At 37.3% G+C, this 9,350-nt stretch overlaps 1 protein-coding gene across 1 annotated transcript in view; it reads right to left on the bottom strand.

The window, feature by feature from the left end:
- ZPLD1 (zona pellucida like domain containing 1) overlaps positions 1-8,794 on the bottom strand; it is a 325,851-nt gene extending 317,057 nt beyond the window's left edge. Inside the window, exon 1 of the mRNA XM_087861649.1 lies at positions 8,703-8,794. The gene's annotated coding sequence lies outside the window, so the exon portion shown is untranslated. The remainder of the gene's footprint in view (positions 1-8,702) is intronic.
- Between the last annotated feature and the right edge of the window lie 556 nt (positions 8,795-9,350).

Here is a 9,350-nt window from a genome sequence, read left to right on the forward strand (position 1 = left end):
TTCTTGAAATGGTTGATGCTTGGTCTCCGTCTGGGACTTCAGAGTTTAAAAAGTTCTTTCACGTATTATAGAGATTATTATCCTAGCCATACATGTGAATAAGATGAAATTCTCGTCAAGAAATACATAGTAAGTAAGGAGGGCACGTATTGCATGGTGCACTGGGTGTTATATACAACTAATGAATCATTGAACTTTACATCAGAAACCAGGGATGTACTGTATGGTGACTAACATTATATAATAAAAAAACATTAAAATAAAAAAAAAGAAAGTGAAAAAAAAAGAAATACATGGGGAAATTGTCTACCTTAGTAATCATAAAATCAAAACAAATTAAAATAATAGTAAAATTCCATTTTGCCCAAAATTTAACGAAAAAGATAAATAACAATAAGCAATGGGCAGAGGGGCAAGCAAAAGACCCACTTTCATACATTGCTAATGGAACATAAACCGGTTCAACTCCTTGGTGGAACTCTATGCACCAAGAATTTCAATGTGTTTATACCTTTAACCTATAATCCTACTTGTAAGATTCTTTTCTAAAAGAAACAAAAGGAACAACCTAAATGTCCAACTGCAAAGAAGCAGCTTAGTAAACCATGGGATGGTGTGCAGGCATTAAAAAAATGTTTATGCAAAGTGTACAACATGGAAAATAATAATAATGTTTAAAAATAAATAAAATTATATATGTTTCCAATCCTTAAGTATGGACTGTACAAAAGTGCCTTCCTTCTCAAGAATATGATTTTGGAAGAGGGGAAAAGACTAACTTTAAAGGAGAGAAACCTGGCAAACACTACCTCACCCAGGTGATCAAGGTCAGCAGCATGTTGATAAGGTGCATGGATATGATGTGATGAAAATGGCACTTTACTTCTGTGGTCTGCCGCCCAAAAACTATAATACCAGTATACCCATGGAAAAAAAAATTTAAAAGCCAGGTAAATTCCAATAGAAGGACATTCTTCAAAATGCCTAACTAGTACTGCTCACAACTGCCAAGATCATCAGAAACAAAGTCTGAGAAACTGTTGCAGCCAAGAGGAAACTAAGGAAACATAACAACTAAATGGAATGTGGTGCCCTAGATGGGATCCTGGACAGAAAAAGGACATTAGAAAAAAATAAGGAGGGCTCCTGGATGGCTCAGTCGGTTAAGCCTCTGACTCTTGGTTTCAGCTTAGGTCATGATCTCAGGGTCATAAGCTCAAACCCCACATTGGGCTCTACACTCAGCACAGAGTCTGCATCAGATTCTCTCTCTCCCTCTTCCCCTCCCCCTGCTCACATGCTCGCTCTCTCTCTCAGATAAATAAATAAATCTTTAAAAAAAGAAAAAAGAAGGAAGTATGAATAAACTATGGGCACTATAAAATATATTAATATTGGTTCATTAATTATAACAAATACATCATACTAATGTAAGATGTCAGTAGTAGGGGAAACTGAGTGTGGGGTATGTGGGAGCTCTCTGCTATCTTCCAAACTTTTTTCTGTAAATCTAAAGCAGTTCTAGGAAATAAAGTATATCTATAAACATTCTACAAATGGTGAGATTACAACTTTATTTTTAAAAGAATAAGAAAAAGGAAAACAATTCTGATCATTACTAAATATATAAATAAAGTTACCAATAGATAACAGTGATCGTGTTTGGTTAGTAGGACCTAGGTGGCTATTTTTCTTTCCCCAGTAATTTTTATATATTTTTCAAATTATCTCCCATAAAAATTTATTACTTTCACAATGCAGAAACATAAGCCTAGAGACAGTAAACAAAGTAACTGATGCTACAGAGTTAGAAGTTAGTAGGGTACAGAGTTAGCTGTGAGTCCAGGATGTCCAACTCTAGGACGTGAGAGTTCTCCATGATTTTGGACACGTTTACTTACCTTTGAATCTCAGCTTCACCCACTACAAAACAGGAATATTAGCACTACCTATTTTGTACAGTCATTGTGAGGATTAAATGCAATATTTATAAACTGCTTAAAGTCTAGGGAAAGAAGAAATTCTCAATAAAAGCTGCTGTTATTATTGATGATGGTGATGGTGATGACAGTGATAATGATGCTATGAATAACATAACTGCCCCTAACCTTTCTATATCTACAATGGAAATGATCTTCTGGTACAATTAGCGGTGGTCATATTTTGTGCTTTGTAATAAATGAAAACTGGCATTACCAAGAAGCATACTTCTCCTCCTGAAAGCAATAATGTAAATGTGCAGAGTGTCTGTCTTTTAGAAAAGACAAAGAAGAGCAAACCAAGGAGAAAAAAAAAAAAACACTAAAGATAGCACTACATGGAACCTAAATGGCCTATGATACAAAATTATTATTTATTTACCAAAATACTTGAAGGGAATAATTATACCCTAATAGGACTCAACAAAAATTATTTGGTTTTCATAAGAAGTTGTGGTCCATATATACAATGGAATATTACTCAGCTATCAGAAAGAACGAGCTCTCAACATTTGCTGCAACATGGACAGCACTGGAGGAGATAATGCTAAGTGAAATAAGTCAAGCAGAGAAAGACAATTATCATATGGTTTCTCTCATCTATGGAACATAAGAACTAGGAAGATCGGTAGGCGAAGAAAGGGATAAAGAAAGAGGGGGTAATCAGAAGGGGGAATGAACCATGAGAGACTATGGACTCTGAGAAACAAACTGAGGGCTTCAGAGGGGAGGGGGTGGGGGAATGGGATAGGCTGGTGATGGGTAGTAAGGAGGGCACGTATAACATGGTGCACTGGGTGTTGTGCACAACTAATGAATCATCAAACTTTACATCAAAAATCAGGGATGTACTGTATGGTGACTAACATAATATAATAAAAAAACCTTAAAAAAAAAGAAATTTTAAGTGACAAGTGGCTAAGAGCCTGGATTTTTGGAGTCAGACCTTCATTTAAGGAACAACTTCAACACTGTTATATTCTATGAGCTCAGGCAAGTTCTCACCTCTCTGGTAATAATACTGTACGAGGGGTTTTGAAGGTTAGATGAACACATGTACGTAAAGGACCTAATGTGCGTACGAAACCCCCAAAATTCCACAAATAGCATGCATTAGGTTTTGAAAAACTTGTTCAATTCATAATACTTAGAAGGCTTCCCACCACCCCAACATCCTCTACCTGTTATTCCAACTTTAACTCAGATTGATAAAAGACAGCGGTTGTTTGGTCAAGTTCCCCAAGAGTAGCCTCACTGAAATAATCTAGCAAATGTAATCTCATTTGAGAACAGATTCTCAATAACAAAAAGACTCAGGGCACTTCAAATTAAATTAACTGCTCCTGTTGGACTGAGCCAGCTGCAAGGCTAAAGCAATAAATTCTTAATTATTATTATTATTATAAACAGAGCTTTGTAGAATCAAATTCACTTGACTGTTTATTTAGATGTGTCTAAAAATTACAGGAAACTGAAAAGCAGTGTCTCTTGTTGAGATAACAAAAGACAACCAAAACATTGCCAATTGAAATGTATTAAAGTTTAAGAAGATGAATTAACCAAATTGAAAAATGAATTAAATTCAAAGTAATTTAGAGGGATAAAAAAAAGATCAGCTTCTAAAGACAATACCTCGACCATACTTTCCATGTTGCCTTTGGTAGATGAAGACAGTGGCTTACATCTTCAGTTCACTGATCTAATGGGAGCTCTCTAGGATCTCCAGCAATATCTACTTGAAGTTTTCAAAGGAAATATTTACGTCAGAGCTAGAAGCAAGCACTGATTAGAGGACTGAACTACTGAGCTATCTCCCTGGTTTAAGGGGTTATGGTTTTCAATCTTATGGAGCAAAATAGCATGCAGAATAGAGCAGTGTATTATAAATCACTGTCCTCTGTCATATGCAGTAGCTCAATGGTTGTACCCAAATCAAGAGGTCTGTAGGTAGAAACAAAAATGACTTTGCATGTGCTCCTCCCTTCTCTAGGGCTCCAAGAGAGGTGAGAGTTCTCTTTAGTAAACAGGTTCTCACACTTCCAATTATGACACAGTGAGCTACTGTGTAATAGCATCCCTAACACTGAAGTTAGCCCAACTTTGTTGTTGCTTCTAAAGGGTATGTTTGTTTTTTCATCCCAACCCAGGACAACACATGCTTCCTTTGAGTTTTACCCTTTGAATGCAGATTATTCATTTTTCTTAAATTTATAGATTCAAAGAAGGGAAATGAATTTATTATCTAGGATATTTTCAGGCTGAACTCTTGAGTATCTTAATTTAGAAGGTATTTTACTATTGGACTGTTTTGTAACCACTTTCCAAATGATGGTTAAAACTCGAGGCTCAAGAGGAAAATGTGAATTTTCAAGTCTTTTGCTGTCTTCTTTGCAAGTAACTTGAATTAATATTTTATACTTAAATGTATATGTAGGAATGAGATCTAGCATGTCTATGTGGGAGAGAAATGGCTATGCTTAATACAGTTTTGAAACAGATCTTAATGATGTTGTCTGGAGCACAGGAGCACAAAGAAAATACTGCACTCATTCATTTGCTCTTCATGGCTGTATCTGGTCTACTTTCTAAAGTAAAATAAATATGCATCCTTTTCTGTTGTCACTTCCAATCAAAATTACAAACAGAAGTGTCAGGAAATATATTCATAGATCCTTCACGAATAACACTAATACATTGGACTTTGCTCTATAAACATATTTGATTCTCCAGGCAATCTAACCTCAAGTCACATGAGGAAGGTCAGTCAGAATGAAAATGAGAGACTAGCCCCCTTGTTCAAGAATTTCATCATGATAACGGAACATCAACAAAGCATGAGGCCCTGCTGAGCACAGAGCTCTATATGATTGCTCAGTTCACGTACTCATCAAACCAGCCCTGGGTACATCTAACCTGTCAAAATTATCTGCATTATGCTATTAACTATCTAAATAATGTGACTGTGTGCTTACTATGTAGGAAAGCTAAGGTGCTGTGCTTAATCTTTGAAAGCCCTTACCCAGAGGATATAAATATTGTGTCATGTCCAATATCAAATAAGCCAGACACTACAAAGACCACAAAGTTAACAGAGGGCTCTACATTAGGATGTAGAGGGCAGAAGCACCACGCCCCACAATCTCTACATGCATTCGGTTTTGCCAAGGACTCTTCTATATCAATCCTCTTTGCCAAGTCTCCTGTGAATTTGTATCCAGGTCCAAAAAAATGCTTTTACACAGTATCTATGTGCAAATAGTTATCACCCCAAAAGCTGTAGGAAAATTCCTCACATTGATCATACTAATCACTCTCTCTTCAATGAAAGAATATCCAATCTTCTTGGATTTGAACAAAAGGGGGGAACTGCGTCTTAGTTGTTTGTTCTTGCTTGTTTTTTGTCTTTGTTTTTTGTTTTGTTTTTTATGGGTAATAAGACCATAGGGAACTGGTGAATGTATCAGCAAGTTCTTTGACTAGAATTACTACTGGAAATCAATTTCATACGAAGACCAAAGAAATGTATAATGTTGAATTAAAGTGAGATGAACCAGAGGAAGATGAAGAATAGTGTTTCCAAGTGTAAAATCAATGAGAAGGCTGGAGAAAACACTGAATGTCCATAGTCTGGGGACACGGCTTGATGAAGCTGTGGATACATAAATCGGGAAGAGTTGTTTTGCCATAAGCCTGTGAGAAATCTCAGGATCAAGAACAGATCCTTAAAACATAGATTTTTCTTGGACATTTAAAATATGATTAACCTGAATCATAAAAAGAGAAATGCAAATCAAAATTACATTGAGATGCCATCTCTAAATTACTAGACTGCCATAAATCCAAGTGTTTGACAGTGCCTTCTGATGGTAAGGCTGTGGGGAAACAGGCACTTCCATACAATCCTAGTGGAAGGGTCAAGTAGGACAATGCCAATGGAGGGCAAATTGACAATAGTTATCAAAATTACCAATTTACAAATGTTATACACCCCTGGACCTAGGAATCCCACTTCTAGGAATTTATTCTCAGACACTTTTGTATACATGAGAAATGACACATGCACAATGTAATTTACTACAACACAGTTTTAATAGTAAAAGATAAGAAGCAACTCATATAGGTAACATTATGAGGCTAGTTAAATAAATTAAACTGTATCAATAAAATGGAATGCAAACCAGATGTTCAAAGGGATAAAAGTACATTTTATCTACAGAAAAGATAGGTTTTTAGGTGCAGAAAGTGTCAATGTGCTTTTATTGTATTAATAAGAAGGAGGAAAAGACATTTGTATCTGACAAAATGTTTGCAGAAAAAAGTTCTGGAAGACCCAAAAAAATGAATGAATAAAAATAGTTACCTATGGGAAAAGGTAGGGGTAAGGAACTGAGCAAATGGAAGACAGGAGTGAAGTGAGAAGCTTTACTGTATATGTCTGTAGCGTTTGGATTTTAAGGTGTATGAATATATGGCATATGTTAAAAATTAGAAATTTCCATAAAGAAACACATGACCAAAAAAGAAGAAAAAGATTAAAATACAATAAAAATAATAAGATCTAACTTATTGTGCGCCGAAGAAACTGAAGTCAAGAGAAGGAAATAATAACCTAAAATCCAAAGATGGTGGCAGAGGCTGCTTTGGAACCTTGAAGAATCAGACAACTCTGTTGAAATGAGACACAGTAACACTTTCATATTCAGGTCATCAAAGGTTGTAGCATAGCCAGGTACACTGAAATCTATGAATTTGATATTCCTTAGCTGTCAATATTTCTTATCTCTGAAGCTCTTGACCCTGGAGTGAATTTATGTCTTTATAAAAGTATTTGCCTTCTAATTGAAATTGTCAAGTTATGTGCACCAACATTTTTAATACGAAATAAAGTTGCTAAGGGCATAGAATATATCAGACCAAAAAAGAATCTCATGCATGAATAAGAAATCGGAAGCTGGGTAGTGAGGAACTGGGGTACCAAAGTCATTTCAGAAGTAACAAAGGCCCTGTGCCAAGACCTGGAAAAGGTTCCCCATCATCAACCCTCTCTTGTTAAATCAAGAGATCAGGGGTGAGGTCTTCTTTGCTTTCACGTGCCCCATCATGCCCTGTGCCCAGCACAGTACCTTGAACATTATTGGCTTCTAGTTTCCAAACATTAAAAGCATAAGGGGCTTTAGAAAATACCTAGTTCAATTTTTTGAAACTTGTTTAAAAGTATCAAATCCCTTTCAAATGAAAAACTATATAGAATCCCCCTAAAATGGACTTTTTTTTTTTAAACAGAGATGCTTTCATTGAAGTGGCAGCAAGAGAGGTGAGAGCAGACAAAAGTCAACCTACAATAACCACTCTGTTTCTCTTTGCCAACTCCTGCAAGCACCTCAGGGAACACAGTTTGGGAACTGCTGAGCAAGTGCAACCCCTTAATTTTGTAAATGAACACATTCTTTAAAGACTTTTTACATTGAATTAACATATCCAAGGCAGGGCTGGTGAGCGGCAAAGTAAAGGTCACCATATTCCCCTTCCCTATGAGGATATCAGTTCTACCTAACTACATAGGGTGAGGATTAGGGGGAATAGATTCTGTGTAGCCTCTGGAAACACCACCTTCTTCTTTCCTCTCTACATATTTGGAGGAGAACCTTGTCAGGGACATGAAACAATATCCATTCTTTCTGATCCTGCTTATTCCATAGCCTTTCTGGAATAAGTTATGTACTTCCCTCCATCAGAAGAAATGAGCTGAGGCAGGGAGAGATTGAGATAGTTAAACCTTTAGCGTATTGTGTACTACTAATGCACCCAGCAATGTTGCGAAGGGGGAACAGACTAAAAATAAATAACTGAGATCATTTCAAAGGTGTTACAAAGAAAATAAAGATGATGGTGTTTTAGGCCAGATGGGGGTAGTTACAAATAATCCCAAATACCTCAGCATCCTAACAAAACAAGTTGGAGTTTTTTTCCTTTTGCATGTCCCTATACACCATACATCAGTGGGACTCTGCTCCATGTTGTCCTCACATGCGGAGAGCACCAAGGCTGATGAGATTACACCATCACATCACTTTCATCTATCCTAATGGCCAAAACTTGTCCTAGGGTCCTGCCCAACTGTAGGCGTCAGGAAAGCATCACTTCCATGTGTCCCACAGGAGAGGAGAGCCATGCATGGATGAGCATACAAGATGGTGGGGGGCGGAGGTGTAGGGAGGACAAAGATTGATTAGGGTGGTCTAGCAAAGGCTATCTAAGTAGATGATACTTGAGACCAGAATGATACGAATGAAGCCACCAAGTAAATAGCAGCGGGAAAGGCATTTCAGGCAGAGGAAATGGCAAATGCAAATATCCTTAGGTCAAAGTAAGTGCACTAGGAAACGAACGAAGGCCAGCACCGTGAGGGCACTGCGAGGGGATAATGGTAAGTGATGTGGTCAGTGAAGCCAAATGACGAAGCTTAAAGAATCATGATAAAAGATGTAGGTTTCATCCAACTCAAATTCACTAACCTTTCCTCTCTTTAATAAAAGCAAAAAGCCATCCTTATATTACACTGAAAATAAAAATTCACATTTTTGCTTTTAGACTTCTCTGTTTCTCAAACTAAGCTGAGCCTTTACCTTTTTCATATTCACCTCAGGTTCACCTTTCTCTAAGTGCTTGAAATACCACAAAATATCATGATAGGTTTTTATAGTGTTTCCTGGAAATTTTTACCTCAGTTCTGCATTTTCTCAGGCCTGACTTCAGATTCTTGATCAGCACCCAGATCTGTGTTCTTAGCTGCTGACAGAACACACATTCTCTGAAAAGGCAAGAAATAAGGAAGTTACCATTATAAGAAAAATCTATTAGAGCCTGGTTTTTTGTTTTTTGTGGGTTTTTTTTTTTTTTTTGAGAGAGAGAGAGAGAGAGAGAAAGAGCACAAGCAGGGTGGGAGGAGCAGGGGGAGAGGGAGAACCAGACTCCCTGCTGAGCAGGGAGCCCAATGTGGGACTCAATCCCAGGACCCCAAGATCATGAGGTGAGCCGAAAACAGATACTTACCCGACTGAGCATCCAGGCACCCATAGAGCCTGGTATTTTTAGAACTAAACCAAATATAGAAAATTTTTTACTCTCTAAAGAAATTATCTAGGTGGAATGGGTTGGAAGATAGTGGAAGAAGTGGAGGACCCTAGGTTTGCCTCATCCATTGAATACAACTAGATAACTATCAAATCATCCTAAATACCCCAGAAATTGACCTGAAGACTGGCAGAAAAAACTCCAGAACTAAAGGCAGAGAAAAGGCCACATGGAAAAAGGTAGGAAGGGCAAAGACACAGCTTGGGACAGAGATGGATCATAGCTGCCACAGTGGGG

This window comes from Ursus americanus, chromosome 4 (assembly GCF_024610735.1).
Source record: "Ursus americanus isolate L20-20 chromosome 4, mUrsAme1.1.p, whole genome shotgun sequence".
Taxonomy (NCBI): domain Eukaryota; kingdom Metazoa; phylum Chordata; class Mammalia; order Carnivora; family Ursidae; genus Ursus; species Ursus americanus.